At 59.1% G+C, this 12,091-nt stretch overlaps 1 protein-coding gene across 1 annotated transcript in view; it reads right to left on the minus strand.

Moving 5' to 3' along the window:
* The window catches only part of JPH3 (junctophilin 3), an 83,625-nt gene that overhangs the window by 9,804 nt on the left and 61,730 nt on the right, over positions 1 to 12,091 (minus strand). The window lies entirely within an intron of this gene.

Below are 12,091 nucleotides of genomic sequence, written 5' to 3' on the forward strand. Positions count from 1 at the left end.
TCTGAGCTCCCCAGGGGGCCAAGGCGAGCACGGAACGGCGTTGATGCCATTCAGGGCACTTGCCAGACAAAATCAAACCCTTGGCTCAGGAGAGAGGTGGCCGGGCCGGGCTCTGGGCCTGGAGGAAGTTTCTGGGCCTCAAGGTTTTGGGGGTGTGGGGGGGCTTCCCATAAAGACCCCCAGTGCAGGTCGTGGGGCCCTGCAGGGTGAGTTCAGTGCCAAATGCAAAAGGCTGGAACGACCCAGAGACCAGCACTGTGGGCCTGGGAGGGGCCAGCGCGGATCCATGTAGGTTGGGTGGCTTGGGGCCGACACTGCCCCCACCCCAGGAGCGTCCCCTGGCGCCTGCTAACAGCAGGTCCCTAACCTGACACTTACTGTTCTGAAAGCGCAAGTGCCGATGGGTGTGGAGCCCAGATGGGGCTCTGGACCAAGAGGTAGGACCGACCCCCCCAGAGGGATGGGGTGGCAGGAATGCGACCGGCAGAGGCGGGGCCGCTGGGGGGCCGGCGGGTGGTCAGAGCCTTCAGAGTGACGGCCACACCAGACGGAGTGACGGGGACGTGAGCGAGGGTCTGTGTGTTTTGAAGGAGTGGGTTTGACGGCTCCTGGCTCAGAGGAGTGACATGCATGTTCCCTAAATAAGCACCCACCTTGAAGAACCCAGCTTAAATTCCTTCAAAGCTCAGGCTAACAGGCATCATTCCAGCGCACTTCTGCACACACGTCCCAATGGCACGCATGGAAACACACGTGTGCCGTCCTCTATGTCCCTGATGGACACGTGGCTCAGACACAACAGCCTCTCCAGGGACGGGTTCGTCCAAAAGGCCGACAGAGGCCCAGCTTTCACAGTATGTGCTTCCCCGTTTGTCCTGAACCCTTGGAAATAAAAACAAAAGTGCCTCCTGCCCAGCTGACTGCTGTGGGTGGGGCTGGTCTGCTCCTAGGGAGGCCCTGCTGGACAGTGAGAGCCGGGTCGCCGCCCTCAGATGGCTGCATGGACGCCTGACTTGGGCCCGGGCCTCAAAGCCAGCGTGGTGGGTGTGGCCGAGCCCCAACCCCCAGATCTGGTCCCCATTTGGATGACCCTCGACAGTCGGCTCCCAGAGAGGAGGGCCCGCTGCGCCCGCCTGCTCGGGACGCCCCCTCAAACACACACGTGTGCACACACGCACAGCCAGAGGGATCGAAGGGGCCACGATCTGGTTCCCGCAGCTTTGCTTAGTAAAAACACACGGACGTTAATTCCCCAACATCATACGTATATTTACACATATACGTTCACACGTATATAAAAAGAACATGCTGCAGCAACCCTAAAATAAAATTAAATCAAGGCGACTGCATTTAATAGAGAAGAAACCTCCCAAGGCATCACGAAGGCTCCCCTGAAGTGAGACTTACAGGACTCGGCCGGCAGCCAGGTAATGGCTCCCGTGGGCACCGGTCCCTCCGGGGACACCGAGGAGGGTCGGGCCAGCGTTGTGAGCCGGCCTGCGAGCCCCCGGGCCCCCACCTCCTGACGGCAGCTCTACCCGCGTGCCCGGCAGCACCTGCACCCCCGGCTCCCCGAGAGGAGGGCCCTGCGTTCCTGCCGACCAGGGGGCAAGGCGGGTGGGGCCCCCTCCAACGTGGGACACCATCCCCCATAGACGGCGCAGGGGACGGATAGCCAACCACAGGGCTGCACGAGACAAAGCCACAGGCATGTCAGATGGGTGGACGGGCGGGGTGTGCGGTGACCTGCCTGTGTCCCTCCCAAACTTTGTCCATCTGGGAACCTGGCAATGTGACCTTATTTGGCAAAGGGAGTGATAAAACCCTCGATGGCCTGTGGCCCCTCCAAGTGTCTGACTCGGCAGGTCTGGGGCGGGGCCTGGGAACCTGCATTCCTAGCACCCCCGGGTGAAGCTGCTGGTGGTCTGGGGGTCCCACTCTGAGAACCACTGCAGGAAAGTGGGAGCCTAGGTCTGCCCTGACCGCTCCTGCCCAGCGGCTGCTGCCCGTCTGCAGCCATAGCCCTCTGCACTCTGCCGACTCGCCGTGAACCCACTCGACACGCTCCTGTGCCCAGGTCGAGGTGTGCCTGCCCCCAGTGCCGCCCCGGGCCCTCCAGCTCTCCTCCGCCCCAGTGGGGCGTGCCGTCCCACTCATGGCTGCCACCTTCCCCGACCCAATCCACACCTGACGTTCTCCACTCGCCCTGTTCCTTGTTTCTCCTCCAACCCGAGCCCCACTCCTCCAGCCGGGTCTGTGATCCCCATCCTGGTTTTCAGGGGACGCAGCCTCCAGGCAGCTGTCACCAGTGCTTGTCACCAAGGGGCTAAAACAGGCCTGGGGATCTCCGAAGAGAGGCCCCCTTCCCGCCCATGCACGTCCAGGTTCAATTCAGCACTTGTTGAGCACCTACTGTGTGCATGCTGGGACGCCCGGGGTTAGGAGTTGTCCACGTGCTGCGTCGTGACACCTGATGGCAGCCAGCAGTCCGGCTCGTTTCCACGTCTGTGACGACCCTGAGGTCCATGTGGGGATCGCTTCTCACTGACAAGTGAGGAAACCGAGGCACAAGGTCTGGGCATCCACGTCCCTTCACTGGTTCGGCCCAATCGAGGATCCAAGTTCTCTTCCAGCTCAAAAAGGTGTCCCGAGTCCACAACAAGTGATCGATCCAGAGGGTGAGAGAGACAGGCTGTCGTGTGCATCTGCCTGGGAAGGGCCTGTACTGGGGTGAATAGCATCCCCAGCAAATCCACGTCCACCCAGAGCCTGCGAACGTGGCCTTATCTGGAAATAGGGTCTGTGCAGATGTAATTAGTTAAGATGGGGTCACGCTGGATAAGAGTGGCCCTGAATCCAATGACACACGTCCTTCCATGGGGAAGAGGCCATATGAAGGCAGAGGCAGAGATTGGGGGGGATACGCCGGGGCGCCCAGGAGCTGGAAGAGGCAGGAGGGACCCTCCCCCGGGGCCTCTGCAGGGAGCACGGCCCCGCCCACACCCGTGCCTCAGACTCTGAACCTCCAGACTGCGGCCCCCGGCTTGCGGCTGTTAGTTACAGCAGCCTCAGGTCACTACCGCAGGCAGTGAGGGGTCGTGCTTGCGCTGCGGGGACGGGGACGGGGCTCCCAGGGAGCGGGAGGTACAGGCACAGCTGGGGAGGTTTCCTCTGCTCGGGAAGCAGCGGCTTTGCACACCTGCCTGGGTGGCGCTGTAGGGCCAGGGCTGGGGCTGAGGATGGGACAGGTACACACGTTTCTCTGGCCACGTGAACGACCGTCTTTCAGAGGTGCAGATGTGCCTTGGGCACATTCAGGGGGAAAGGCTCCAAAAGGAAGTCAGGTGTTATGGGGTCCCACCTGCCCTGCTCCTCCTCCCGACGGCCCTACAGGGTCCCGCGGCAGCCCAGGAACCCCACGTGTGGTTCCAGCTGGGGCCGTCAGGCTGGGCGTGAAGCCCTCAGTGCCAAGGTCTCCTCGACAGGCCCAGAGGTTCTTGGGGCCCCAAGGAAGGAGGGACGAGGCCCAGTCTGCCCGACAGCCCGCGGCCCTGCCCCTGCTGCCCTAGGCCGTGACCCGGCTCCACGTCCATCTCTCGTCCCCACAGCCCCTGGACAAAGGGGACACCGGCCCCTGTCCTCCGGAGCTCATGCTGTCTTCCTGGCAGGTCATGCTGGAGATATGGTGTCTGGACCTCGTAACCACCGCCTGTTCCCTCTGTTTTTATAACAGCTTAATTGAGGCTGATCCACACTGGTCTAAGACCTTGTCTTCACATGGCCATCTTCTCTGGTACAGTGGTCCCCTGACCTCTGTAAGGGCACCAGTCGTTGGACTCAGGGCCACCCTCATCCAGGACGATTGCATCTCCAGATCCTTCATTCACTTCCATCTGCAAAGACTGTCTTCCCAGGAGGGCTGCTCTCAGTTTCCGGGTGGACGTGTCGTCTAGGGGGTACCGTTGAGCCCACTGGAGGGGGCATGGAGGCTGGCACTGTTTCGGGCTGAGGGGCAGCCCCGCCCCGCCCACCCCTGCTGAAGGGTCCTTTCATTCTAACTGTCGTTTGCAAGGCTGCCTCGAGGGCAGTGCCAGACCTGTTACTGTCCTGGACCCCGCACGGGGCTCGTGAAGGGCACGCGTCTCCAGGGCAGACTCGAGAGCTGCACCTCCCTTGAAGAGAAGCTGAGGAATCAGAGCCAGGACTGAGGGGAAACAGGCGGGAACAGCACACAAGCCTTCCTTTCGCAGGCAGGGCTCATGCGTTAGCCCTTTGCTTTCACATCGTTAGATCCTCGCTAGGGGCTGCCTTCCAGCCGCGTCCCAACAAACGGTGCATAAATGGAAATGCGCGAGGCCACCGTGTGAGTGAGCGAGAGTACAGTCATGGTCACAGCGGCTCCCCCAAGGTGACAAGGCTCAAGGCAACCCGGTCATCCCCGAGCCCCGCACACGGGCGGGAGTGGCAGAGTGGGACCCCTGCACTGTCTCGCCTTGAGACAGGAGAGGGTTGGGCCCCAGGTGAGCAGCTGGGCTGTCTCCTGTTGACACTGCAAGATAATGGCAAGGCGGGCAGGAGGGAGGAGGTGGGTTCATGCCTAGGGTCAAGGAGACCTCCCACACTGCACATGCGCAGAGGCGTTCCTCAGGGGTCAGAGGAGGGAGGGGGTGCCAGCCCATAACATGTCCTGCCAACCTCCCAGAAACCCTCACGCTGGAATCCGTTGTGGGTAAAAGATGGGTACACATGTGGCAGGGCCCTTGGTCAGACCAAATATAGACACGAAGCCAGACAAAGCAAGATGATTGGCCAGAGAAAACGCGGAAAGCTGCCCCCATATGAGCAATTTGAACCGCCCCAAAAGCACGCAACTCTCTTTCCGAGCCCACCCTTGTGTATTTCTGCGTGTACTTTGCTTCTAATAAACATTCTGTTTCACAAATTTTCTCTTTGCTGACTCCTTTCTTCAAAGAAGACAAGAACTGGGGTCCCACTTGCAGCCACTAGCCCCTGGTTATCTAATGAGTAGGACTTGGTGCTCCCACCACAGTAGCCTGGGTTCAGTTCCCGGTCAGGGAACTAAGACCCCACTTCCAGCCACCGCACACTGTGGCCACCGGAGATCGGCCTCACGTGCACCCTCCCTTCAGCCCCAGGGCCCCACGAGGTGGACAAGGGCCCCATCTTGCAGACAAGACAACTTGGGGCCCAAGGGGTGGAGCGAGTTGCCCGGGGCCCTGGAGGTGGTGGCAGAGCCCGGGGCTCTTGGGGCAGGTCGGGGGGAGGACACAGACTCCTGACACCACCGAGCAGAAGCTGCATCCCAGGGCCTCGTGTGGCCCTGTCAGCTGCTCCCTGGGTTCCCCATTCAGGACCTCATGTCCCCCCCCACCCCTACCACCCCCCTCCCCACCGCCATGTCATCTCTCCCTGTCCACACCTTTGGGCCCTGGAGGAGAGCAGAGACGGGGCAGGAAATGGGCAGCTGTGGAATCGAGGCTTTTTTTTTTTTTTTGCGGTACGCGGGCCTCTCACTGCTGTGGCCTCTCCCGTTGCGGAGCACAGGCTCCGGACGCGCAGGCTCAGCGGCCATGGCTCACGGACCCAGCCGCTCCGCGGCATGTGGGATCTTCCCGGACCGGAGCACGAACCCGTGTCTGCTGCATCGGCAGGCGGACTCTCAACCACTGCGCCACCAGGGAAGCCCTAGGCTTTTTCATTAGGAGAGGCGCCGACCAGAGCCCGCTGACCAATGGGGACGTTGATGATGCAGGACAGGAGGGGGCTGCGGTGAGCACCAGAGCCGGGGGGCGGGGCGGTCAAATCGCCACATGATCCAATTCACAGGTGAGAGAACCAAGGCCCAAGGAAGTGAAGGGACTGATCTGGCATCGCCCCAGGGAATGCAGGGCTTCCGGACCCCAAGGCAGGTGGGCTCTCTTCCTGCCTGAAAAGTGTGGTGTTTTCTTTCTCAATTCTGGGAAGATCTTTAAGCATTACAGAGAATATATGTATGTTACAGGCTGATTTGTGTTCCCCCAAATACACACGTTGGAGTTCTTACCCCGGTACCCCTGAACGTGACCTATTTGGAAGTAGAGTCCCTTCACGGAGGGAATCAAGTTAAAATGAGGTCACTTGGGTGGGCCCCGATCCACTATGACCAGTGACCTTGGAAGAAGACGGACCAGGACACAGACCCACAGGGGGGCGACCCCATGAGGACACAGCCATCTACGTGCCGGTGAGAGAGTCTCTGAAACCAACCTGGCGACACCTTGATGTCAGCTGTCCAGCCTCCAGGGCTGGGAGGAAATAAATCTGTTGTCCGCGCCCCCATCCACTGCCTCAGCCGATCCACACAAGTAAGGCAGGCGACTGGCAATATCTTCCAAAATGATTAAAGTCAAAAAACAACAGTATAATACAAAACAAGTCCCTTGTTGCAACAATTTCAATGGGGTTTTCTACCGGAGCCAAGAAACTCGGGGTTGGGGGGAAGGGGTCTATAGTGCCTGAACCCCACCTGAGTCCCTGAAAAGGGTATTTCATCTGGTCAGACCCAGTTTGAACATCAAAGACTGGAGCAGCCCAGAGAGCCGGAGAACATTCTGGATCAAACCACGACAGCCAGCCTCTCTGCCTCCTGCCAGGTCTCCCCCACCTCCTCCCTCCTTTTCTTTTCCTACTAAAACATCTTCAAAGACAGAGGAAGAAAAACTCAAAGTAAAGAAGGAAATGGTGTCCAGTGTCCCGGCGGGTCCAGTGAGGCTGACTCACAAGCACAGAAACAGACGGGGGTCAAAAGGCCATCACAGAGGGACGTGCAGCCTCCAGGGCTCCGCACACCAGCTGGAGGTGAGCAACGCCCCGGCTGCCAGGCGCGTGGGGCAGGATCTGAGGCCAGGAGGCACCTGTGCCCGACACCGAGACCCCGCCCGGGAGCAGCCTCGGGATCTGCAGAAGGGTCCTGGGGCTGCTGTAACGAATGACCGCAAACTGGGGGCTTAAAAGAGAAACTTATTCGCTCCCAGCTCTGGAGGTGGGAAGCCCAACCCTCCCCCCGCCCCGAAGGCCCAGGGGAGACTCTGTCCCGGGCCTGCCTCCCGGCTCCGGTGGGGCTGGCAGTCCTTGGCGTTCCTTGTGGGGCTGCAGCCAGCCTCTGCCGCCGTCTTCCTGTGGCCTCTCCCTGTGTCTCTTCGTCTTTCCTCTTCTGTCTCTTATAAGGACACTCTTCACTGCATTTAGGGCGCCCTGATCCAGGATGATCTCATGTCAAGAGCTTTAATTACATCTGCAAAGGCTCTTACTCCAGATAAGGGCATAGTCTGAGGTTCCGGCTGGACAGATCTTTTGGGGTCCACCATTTAACCTACTATGGGGTATTAATGCTCCATTTCTTTGGGACCTTTGATCCCAGGCCAAATGTCACTCTCAGGAAGCAGTCCTGACCCCCTCCCACCCCCAGCAGCATTCCGGGCTTCCCAGGACCGGTGTCACTGCCCAGGAAGGTGCGATGGGGGTGAAGGGGTGAGTGTTGACGTCCAGCCTCCTGCTCACTGGCTGCTTCGTCGGGGGCAGGTCATGCCTCTTTGGGCCTCAGTCTCCTCAACTGAAGAAGCTATAGTAACAAGGATCCCCCTGGGGTCTTAAGATTCCTGAGATACGGCACAGACAGCACACAGCCCAGTTTTCCGTATTAGTGGATACTCTGTAGATGAGGTTGTTTAAAAAGCAGCTTTACTGAGGTGTAATTCACATACCATCACATCCTCCTATGTAAGGGTGCAGTTACGGCGATGGCTGCATGACTCTCGTTTTACATTTCCATCACCTTTAAGACACCTCATATCCATTAGCGTCACTCCCTTCCTGTTCCCCGGCTCCCGGCAACTGCCAGCCTGCTGCCAGCCTGCTTTCTGTTTCGTTGCTGTTCTGATGGAAGTATTTCTCTCAGGGAGGAATTAAGGGCCAAGGGCTGGCAGGGGAGACGCAGCTGCATTTGAATCGGGTGCAGCGGGGGTGGTGCTGGGAAAGGTGGGACGGGTGACCTGGGGGCAGGCCAGCACCGCAGCCCCCTCCCTGCTCTCCGCGCTGCCCTGGTCATCTGTGAACTTCCTGTGTCGTGCTGTTCTTTTCCGAGTTAAAAGAAACCCTTTGCCATGAAAATACATAAAAGTCTAGAAAACCACCCTCCTGGAACAAAACAGAAAACGACACAGAGGAGGGTAGAAAACTCAACCCAGACACGGAAACGCCTTCCCACAGCAGGGCTCAGTCACCACCGACACCCGCTGGGAGAGCAGGTCTGTTGGGCTCACTTGTCCACTTGCTCCTGGTGTCCTGACCTGGTGCGACCATGCGCTGGACACGTGGGGAGACCACGGACTCACAGGAGCCCATGCTCCTGCACAGGGGCAGGTCCTGCCCCAATCGGGCGGAAGTCCTGATGAGGAGGCTGGTTTGGACACGACCCGGAGCAGTGAGCACTGGCCACGCTCTGGAGGGGACGCGGGCCTCCCCGAGGCCTGAGAGGCGAGGAGGAGCTGGCCCGGCCAAGAGTCCTCGGATGAAGAGGCAGCGAGCGCCAAGGCCCAGGGCCGGGGGGGGAGCAGCGTGCAGGGGCCCTGGGGCGGCGGTGGGGACGACCCTGAAGAGGTGGGCTTAAAACCTTCCACTGTCCGGCTAGTGTGGCTTTTAAAATATATATTATATATATACATATATTATATATATATACACGTGTGTTGTGTGTGTGTACACGTGTGTTCTTTAAAAAAAGGTTTAGGGGCTTCTCCAGTGGCGCAGTGGTTGAGAATCTGCCTACTGATGCAGGGCACACGGGTTTGAGCCCTGTTCTGGGAAGATCCCACATGCCACGGAGCAACTAAGCCCGTGTTCCACAACTACTGAGCCTGAGCTCTAGAGTCCGCAAGCCACAACGACTGAGCCCGCAAGCCACAACTACTGAGCCCATGTGCCACAACTACCGAAGCCCACGCGCCTACAGCCTGTGCTCCCAACAAGAGAAGCCACCGCAATGAGAAGCCCGCGCACCGCAGTGAAGAGTAGCCCCAGCTTGCCGCAACTAGAGAAAGCTCATGTGCAGCAACGAAGACCCAACGCAGTCATAAAGAAAGAGAGAGGAAGGGAGGAAGGAAGGAGAGAGATATATACCCAGCTAAATGGACCATTAAAAATAGATATGATGGGGACTTCCCTGGTGGTCCAGTGGTTCAGAATCTGCCTTCCAATGCAGGGGACATGGGTTTGAGCCCTGTTCCGGGAAGATCCCACATGCGGTGGAGCAACCAAGCCCGTGCACCACAACTACTGAGCCTGCACTCTAGAGCCCACGAGCCAGAACTACTGAGCCTGCGCTCTAGAGCCCACGTGCCACAACTACTGAGCACACATGCCTAGAGCCCGTGCTCCGTGACAAGAAGTCACCATAATGAGAAGCTCACGCACCGCAATGAAGAGCAGCCCCCGCTCGTCGCAACTAGAGATATATATACCCATTTATGCGTCTGGGCGCGGACGTCCGCTCACCCCGCTCAGCTCGACCTCTTGCGTTCTCTGTTGTTTTCACCCAACACTGTACCTTGGAGATTGTGCCACACCAGCAAACAGGCCCTTCTTGTCCTTTTTAATGGATGTTGTGCCAAAATACATTGAGCCTGCCCTGCTGACAGACATGTAGGCTGTTCTCCATTTTCTGCTTTTACAAATCAAGGTCCAATGACATCCTTGTGCGTTTGGTATCTCACACACAAATCCATCTTCAGGACACGTTTCCAGGATTGCGGGTGCCCGTTTCCCCACATCTCCAATTCAGCGGGAATCCTTTTTTTGTTCCTTCCCAAGGTGACAGGTGAAATAGTATTATATCCGTGTAGTTTTCTCTCTCTTTCGTTAAATATCCTTGTAGTTTTGGGACTTCCCTGGTGGTGTAGTGGTTAGGAATCTGCCTGCCAATGCAGGGGACACAGGTTCAAGCCCTGGTCCGGGAAGATCCCATATGCCTCAGAGCAACGAAGCCCGTGCACCACAACTACTGAGCCTGCACTCTAGAGCCCGCGAGCCACAACTACTGAGCCCACGCGCCACAACTACTGAGCCCACGAGCCACAACTACTGAGCCCACGAGCCACAACTACTGAAGCCCGCAAGCCTAGAGCCCGCGCTCTGCAGCAAGAGAAGCCACCGCAATGAGAAGCCCGCGCACCGCAACAAAGAGTAGCCCCTACTTGCCGCAACTAGAGAAAGCCCGCGGGCAGCAACGAAGAGCCAACACAGCCATAAACAAATAAATAAATACACTTATTAAGAAGAAAATATATATTTTTTAAATATATATATATATTCTTGTAGCTTTAATTTGCACTTTGGGAGTGGGTTTCCTTGTTGATCTGTAGCACTGCTCATAAAGAAACTCTGAGGCTGCCACAGCCATCCCCCACCCCATTTTGCAGGTGAGAACACTGAGGCCTCTGCAGGCAGGGCCCTGCCAGGGGCACGGCTGGTGCGTTGACCACCTCCAGCCAGAAGCGCAGCCACAGTCCGAGCCGGGCGAGCCCACAGAGAAGGGCCTGTGATCAGGGGGGTGGCGTGGGTGTGGGCGTGGGGGGAGGCACACCCCAGTTGCCAAGGCAACCCACAGGCTCCCGCTCATTAGAAACACAAGTCTCTTAAAGGGTTGACTTTCCAACATCACTCCTCCCTCCCTCCCGCCGCCTCCCCCAAGGCTGTGGTCTATGTTTAGACCGAGCACCCCCCCTCACCCCACACCCCACACCCCGAGCCCCCGCACACCAGGAATAGCAGGCGAGCTGCCGCCCCGCTAGTAGCCTATATACCCACTGAGCGAGTGGGAGACGGCCGATCCCAGCACCGCGTTTCCCAGGGGTTGTCTGCGCGCTTAGACAGGGTGGGTGTCGGGAGGGGCCAGGGCGGCATGTAAGGCCCCTCCCCATCGAGTCCATGTTACTTAGAAGCCAGCTGGAAGTGTGTCCCTGTCCTCTGGTTTGCCTACTTAATGCCCTGCTTGAAACCTGGACTTTGAAATAACTCAGTTGTATTCAGTTTAATAAGGCACCAGTCTGTCCACGACGTGTGGACTGGGCCCAGGACTGCCGGCCTCCTAGGCTCTCCAGGATCCTCGAGGTGGCCTGCCCCCCATCTCCCACCAAACCGCCGTGACCCGGCCGGCTCAGGGCAGCCCTGTGCCCCCGGCCTGACGCACCAGGCCCCATGGAGCAGAGGGCAGTGGTGGGACGAGGGTGCCTTCACCGACGAGACCAGCCACGCTGCAGGTGCAGGGGGGGCCAGGAGAAGTCAGGGGCGGGCGGCTGCGGACCCGCTCCTTGTGGTCAAGGCCAAGGCCCTGCTCGCTGCCCCACTGCACCTCCCTGGACACAGACGCAAAGGGTCAGGCATTTCAAGATGGTGACGCTGAGTATCGGGGCCCCTTGGGGCAGGGGACACGGGCAACCCCTCTGCCCGCAGCCCCCACTGCGCCCTCTGGTGATGACAGCGCTGCCTCCAGGCTCCAGGACCCATTCCCGCCGGCCCCTGGACCTCTGACTGAGGTCACTTCTCCGGGAAGTCCTTCCTGACCCCTCCGTCTGCCCTTCCCCCTCAGCGCCCAGAACCCCGGGATTCATCCCAGTTCCTGTTCCCGCCTTAGAGCAGAAGCCCCTGAGCAGCATCTTCCTCCCAAGTACCAGGGACAGCAGCAGGGGGCAGGATGGGTCCCATAGAGGCAACTGGTGAATATGGACAAATCAGTGTGTTTATGGGGCTCTCCGGGAATGCCCGTCTCCCCCCACCCCACCCCGGCCCCTTGAGAATGGCCTGCGACCGTCCACCGGTGCCCAGGGCGCAGAGGCTGCTCAGGAGACACTCGCCTGACGAATGAGTGGATGGGAAGGAAGATGGACCGGCGAGAGCCACAGGAAGAGTGTGGGGGGGGGGCGGGGCCGGACGGCGCCGTGGGTGGGGGACGGACCCTCACCCGGGGTCCACCCGCGGATCCCAGCACCTGGCTGTTCCCACAGCAGAAGCAACAGGCGCTGATTGATAGAATAAA

The sequence above is a fragment of the Mesoplodon mirus genome (assembly GCF_964341445.2).
Source record: "Mesoplodon mirus genome assembly, chromosome: 19".
Classification (NCBI taxonomy): Eukaryota; Metazoa; Chordata; class Mammalia; order Artiodactyla; family Ziphiidae; genus Mesoplodon; species Mesoplodon mirus.